Source organism: Cuculus canorus, chromosome 1 (assembly GCF_017976375.1).
Source record: "Cuculus canorus isolate bCucCan1 chromosome 1, bCucCan1.pri, whole genome shotgun sequence".
NCBI lineage: Eukaryota > Metazoa > Chordata > Aves > Cuculiformes > Cuculidae > Cuculus > Cuculus canorus.
In genome coordinates, this window is record NC_071401.1 from 127,475,158 (window position 1) to 127,481,165 (window position 6,008).

Below are 6,008 nucleotides of genomic sequence, written 5' to 3' on the forward strand. Positions count from 1 at the left end.
GGTATTTACAGACTTAATGACAGCTATACAGCTTGACTAAAATATGCTGGACCTATATGCTGCACCTAAAAAGGTAACTTTTGAGCTTCCCTAAGGAAGGACTGCACGATTAAAGCCTTTTTATATTTACCTGCGGAAGTGACAGGGTCTGACTGACAGGCCCAAAACAATGTAGGTGGTCCATGAGTGATTCATATTGTATTGCTATGTGCACTGTTTAATCTGTAACTTATCACATTGCTATTATCAGTAGAATTGCACTGTGCTATTTTTAATACAGAGACTGTAGGAAAATGTATCATAGTCAACATTATCAGTAAAATTGGCCTATGCTACCTTAATTGTAGCTTCTCTAGTGTATACAGAATGAGAAAAAGACCAACACTCTGGCTAATTCTTAAAAAATTCCTAACATTGATTCCTATTACCCTCCTTGCAGTTAGCCTAGTTAATTAGATGCAGGTACTACAAAATTGTCCACATGTTAAATGGTCTTCATGGAGCATCACTGAAGTAATTTGGGTAATATGTACGTGGTAGGATCTGATTTTAAGGAGGAAAATGGTGATTGATACCAATCATGTTTAAATTTATGTTTTAATTTTCTTTTTTATTTTTGCTCGTATCATAGCTTTCTGCATTACTGATGATTACCTTGAATTAGTAATCTGGGAAAAGGTATGTATTTAAAGTTTAAACAAGATGTTATAGTGGCTGAACGGAGTCCAGTATTCTGCTTTTCCTTGGGATCTTTTATGTTTGTATCTTTAATAATTTCATACAGTGTATGCACAAAACCTTTTCCATTATTTCTAGAACAACTATTGAAGAGTGAGTAATTTCATATTAGGGGCATTTTCATATTAAGCAATGTTTCTTTGAATATTGTATATTATGTTATAGCTGAACATTCGTTTCCTCCTCTGAAGAGGCTAACATGAGACCAATCTTCTTGAGACATAAGAAAAAAAGGTTATAATACTATTAAATTCATGGATGTTAATGAGAGCAAAATTTGCCTGACTAATACTTCCAAGGCTAATAATTATTTTGTGACTGGTCTATTCATTCTGTCATCTGCTTAGACCTAATGTTGCTGTATACTTCTTGAGTTACATCTGGGACATCCATTTAATAGTATCTAGTTGCTTTTCATTTTCAGAGTCTGCATTTCTATAACATTACATATTAAACATTGCATAATAAATGTCAACAGTATTATTTTTGTACTGAAAAGGCAAGTATTAACTTGCATGAGCAGGTCACTGCCTATACCTCACAATAAAATTTCACTCATAATTGTATTTGCTTTTAATTTTGCTGTAAGCAAGATTCATAGGATTATAGAATCATAGAATCGTTTGGTTGAAAAAGATCTCTGAGATCATTGAGTCCAACCGTACCTGTCCACTACTAAACCAGATTCCTGAGTGCCTCCCATACCTGTCTATTAAATACCACCAGGAATGGTGACTCAACTACTTCCCTGGGCAGCCTCTGTCAGTGCCTGAGAACCCTTTTGGTGACGAAATTTTTCCTAATATCCAGTTTAAACCTCCTCTGGTGCAACTGGAGGCTGTTTTGTCCTATTACGTGTCATTTAGGAAGAGAGACCCAACACCCACCTCTCTACAACCTCCTTTCAGGCAGTTGTAGACAGTGATAAGGTCTCCCCTCAGCCTCCTCTTCTCCAGGATAAACAACCCCAGTTCCTGCAGCCGCTCCTCATAAGACTTGTTCTCCAGTGCCTTCACCAACTTTGTTCCTGTTCTTTGGACACCCTCCAGCCCCTCAATGTCTTTCTTGTAGCGATGGCCCCAAAACTGAACACAGCATTTGAGGTGCGGCCTCACCAGTGCTGAGTACAGGGTCAGGATCATTTCCCCGGTCCTGCTGGCCACACCATTTCTGATACAAGCCAAGATGCCATTGGCCTTCTTGGCCAACAGGACACCACTGGCTCATGTTCAGCCGTCTGTCGACCGACACCCCCAGGTCCTTTTCTGCCAGGCAGCTTTCCACCCACTCTTCCCCCAGCCAGTAGTGCTGCATGGGGTTGTTATGTCCCAAGTGCAGGATTCCACACTTAGCCTTGTTGAACCCCATACAGTTTGCTCCTTATCCTCATGCTAATAGGCTGCTTTTTTCTTCGAAGAATATATGATTTTTCAGTTTTATTGGTTAATTAAAAGTTCAAAGAAAAATGTCTGCTGCTTTATTTGCTATTTTACAAGAAGACATGGCTGACTTAAAGTTGTGGTAATGTTAATGCCATCTCTTTCTCCAACTTCTGGAACTCGGAAATGCCTAGTAAGTGCCTTGTAGATATTATTGAGCTTTGGACCTGAAGCAAGTAGGGAAGGTTTGAGACCTTTTTTTTTGTTGTTGTTGTTGTTAAAAAAATCAGAAGTTACTGCAATTAAACATCACAGTAGCTAATAAAAGGCAGTTTTGAAGTAAAATGTACTACTTCTGTTAAAGTTAGGGTGTTTGCACAGTACAAGAAAGATGTTCTAAGTGATCTCCAACTTAAAGCATAACATGCTTAGAAACAAAGCAAATGTTCAGTGCAAAAAAGCCAACAGAAATTCATAAATCTAAAAGGAGTAAACAGACCTTATAAAATAATTTCTTAGTGTTATTCTGGCTTAAGTTTGACCTTTCAATAAATTTTTTCATCTGTTGATTTCAGTAAAATTAACTTCTGAAGTGAAGTCTATTGCATTTAGTTATGCTAATAAACAAAAACACGTGATGAAGGAAGATAGGTCAGTTCTCTTTTCCTACCGCAATTGTACTCCTTATTTGCTTCTCATATGACTCTACATTTATTTTCTGAGGACACTAAGTTCCTGGACTTTTAATACAATAAAACTGTACTTCAAAATCTTGAAACAAGGAAATATTCTGTATGAACTAGGGAGAAATGTACTGGCAGTTCTGTTCCAGTAAATTGTATGTGTGATTTCTGTCATACTGTGTTGCAATTATTAATGGAGTGAAATGCTTTTCAGATGACAGCACACAGAACCAGGAAAAATTGAATATCTAGCAAACGTTCTACTCAATGAAAGGCTCATGATGTACTGGGAGTATGAGGAGTACTTCAGGTGATCATTTAATCAGGATAGATACTACTTTTTGGAAGCAGAATTTTGCCTAAATATGGATTTATTTAAGGCTTGGTTTAGCTTACTGTTGTTTAGTTATTCCTACTGTTCTGTAAATTTCTGCAGTTATGTATCTGTGCCTATTTTTGCAATAATTTGTATAATTTTTTAGGACTTTAGCATACTTTTTCTTGATTTAAATACTTATTTTAAAATAAACTTTCCTCTTCTTTTATAGATTTAATGTAAGTTACTAAGTGGGACTGCATTGCATAGCCAGACAGTTTACTCATTGTATGTACTACTTGCATTTTTTTATGCAGTGAGCTTCAGAAAGATAATAGCTATAAACTGGAGAGGGGCAGATTTAGACGGGACATAAGGAAGAATTATGTCACCACCATGAGGGTGGTGAGGCACTGGCACAGGTTGCCCAGGGAAGCTGTGGCTGCCCCATCCCTGGAGGTGTTCAAGGCCAGGTTGGATGGAGCCTTGGGCAGCCTGGTCTGGTGGGAGTTGGCCCTGCCCATGGCAGCAGGGGTAGAACTGCATGATCTTTAAGGTCCTTTCCAACCCAAACTATTCTATGACTCTATGAATTTAGTATGATTTTATTTTTAATTACATTTTTCTAATAAGCACCAAAATATGATAATAAAAAGTCTTCTAGCACTTACTAAGGCACTGAATCCAGTCACTCAAATTGTATAGCTGAGAATATAGACAAAGCAAATAGGTGATCTTATTTATTTTCTGATAACATAAGATAGAAGACAATGACAATGGAAGGCAATATTCTTAAAATTGTAGAAGGAAATATTTGGAAGCAACATAATGTAAGAATATAGTATCTTTGAGACTGTTTAATAAAATCTATAATACTTTGTTTATATGGTTAATGAGAATCTATTGAACTACTTTGAGCACAGTGTGAAAATGCATATGTAAACAGTCATATTTCAGGGCTTAAGCCAACTATTAAGACCACCATCTGATAAATCAGTGGCACATGTTAAGAACCTGCATTGTTTTATTCAAGGCAATGGAACTGTTCATGCTTAAATATGGTATGCACTTAAGTGCTTTACTGGCTCAGAAGCTAATAGTTCAGTGGTAGAAATATAATACAAGTATGGGCAAGTTCTTTCGAAGGTGTCTATTATGTCTTTCTTTTACTTTCCCCTAAAATAAATAAGTTATTATCAAAGGCAGAATATTATGATAGATGGACAACTAGTTGGATCCAATAGGTAGTTCATGTTCTTATATTTTCCTGTAGCTAGCGTTTGTTCAATAAAAGTTCTGTTTTTACTTTTTCTGCGACACATAGAGGAAAAAAGAATTATGAGCCCTATCTTCTGCATGACCTGTTTGATCACTGTAAATATAGAAGAGGTGTATCCACTAGGAAATGTAAATTATTAGAAATGTATATACTAGGACAGACAATGGAGATTACCCTTTTAAGCGTATAGCATCCAGGTTTTCTTAAGTAGATGGGAAAATCATTTCATTCTTCAGTAATGATGTCACTAACCTTGTAGCCCAAATAGTGTTCTCATTCTTGGCAAGTAACACTAAACAAAGAATGTATGGTTTTCAAATACTGCTCAGATTCAGTTAAAAGCATTTATGCAAACAAAAGCTATTATTGTGTCTAAATACTGTTGTTTACCTTTAGAATGGAGCCATGTTAATAGTTTTAATATGCTTAAACATACGGTTCTAAATGCACAGAATAATCAAATTCTGATCATCTGACTAAACAGTACTGTCATACTGTGATCTGAATTAGGATTATGTGCAAGAGAAAGAGAAGATTTGTATGCTGAAGTTTCAAGCCCTGAGTAAGTGTGCACAAGGTGGATACCGTAGAAGTCTTTTTTTTTATTCTTACTTTCCATGGAAAGTATAGTTGTGTTTCTAAGTTTTAGCTGTATTTTCTTGAATGTCTAGAGAAAATATATGTATAATATGTATAATAGTTGAAAAAGAAAATGCATATTCTTGTGATTATTTACTTGACTGCCAATATGAATTTTCAGTTTTAGCTTTTCTGAATTCACCTAGACATTCATATTTCATCATAAAACACTGTATAGTGCCATTTTTGCATAGGGTTTTCCTTTTGTGCTTGAGATAGAGGTCATTCCCCTAGGTACAAGAGAGCATTAGAACATGTTGCTCAGAGCGGTTGATAAGTCTTTATCCTTGGAGATATTCAAAAGCTGTCTGGACATGGTCTTGGGCAGCCAGCTCTGGGTGACCCTGCTTTGATTACGGAGTCTCCAGATGGTGTCCAGAGGTCTCTTCCAGCCATGAGCATTCTGTGATTGTATTATTTCATTTCTTGCCTATAAAAACAAAGAAGGGAGTATATGTGTTGGTGTTCAGACGAAGAATTATATTTATAGTAGCATTCAGAGGTATCTTTGTGAAGATACTCACCATGTCCCAGTAAAAAGACTTCTAAAGTGTCTGATGCAGAAAAGTTAATCTGGTTTTTGATGTTCTTCATTGTCTTCCATTTTTTCTCTACCTGTTAGAGAGAGAGGAGACAAGTGACTTTACCATACTCGATGTTTGTCTAGTTGGGACCTAGCTGAGAAAAAGAACAATAGGATAACCTTACCCCTCCTCATTGGTGGGTGCAACTAAATAGCCAGTATGACATTCTAGCCAATAAAAGATACAGCAAGTGAGAGTGGGAATAATAGAGAAAATAATGTATAGATCTCCTTTTTGGGAGAAGTACATGTGACTGTTCTGAGCGTCATTTTATCTGGATGACTCCCCTAATAAGTTGGCACTGCTTAGCCAATTTAAATCACATTTGGCTGAACAGGAAAGGTATCAGCAAGATGTTCCCATCATTAAAGGTCTAGTTGAAGAAAAGCC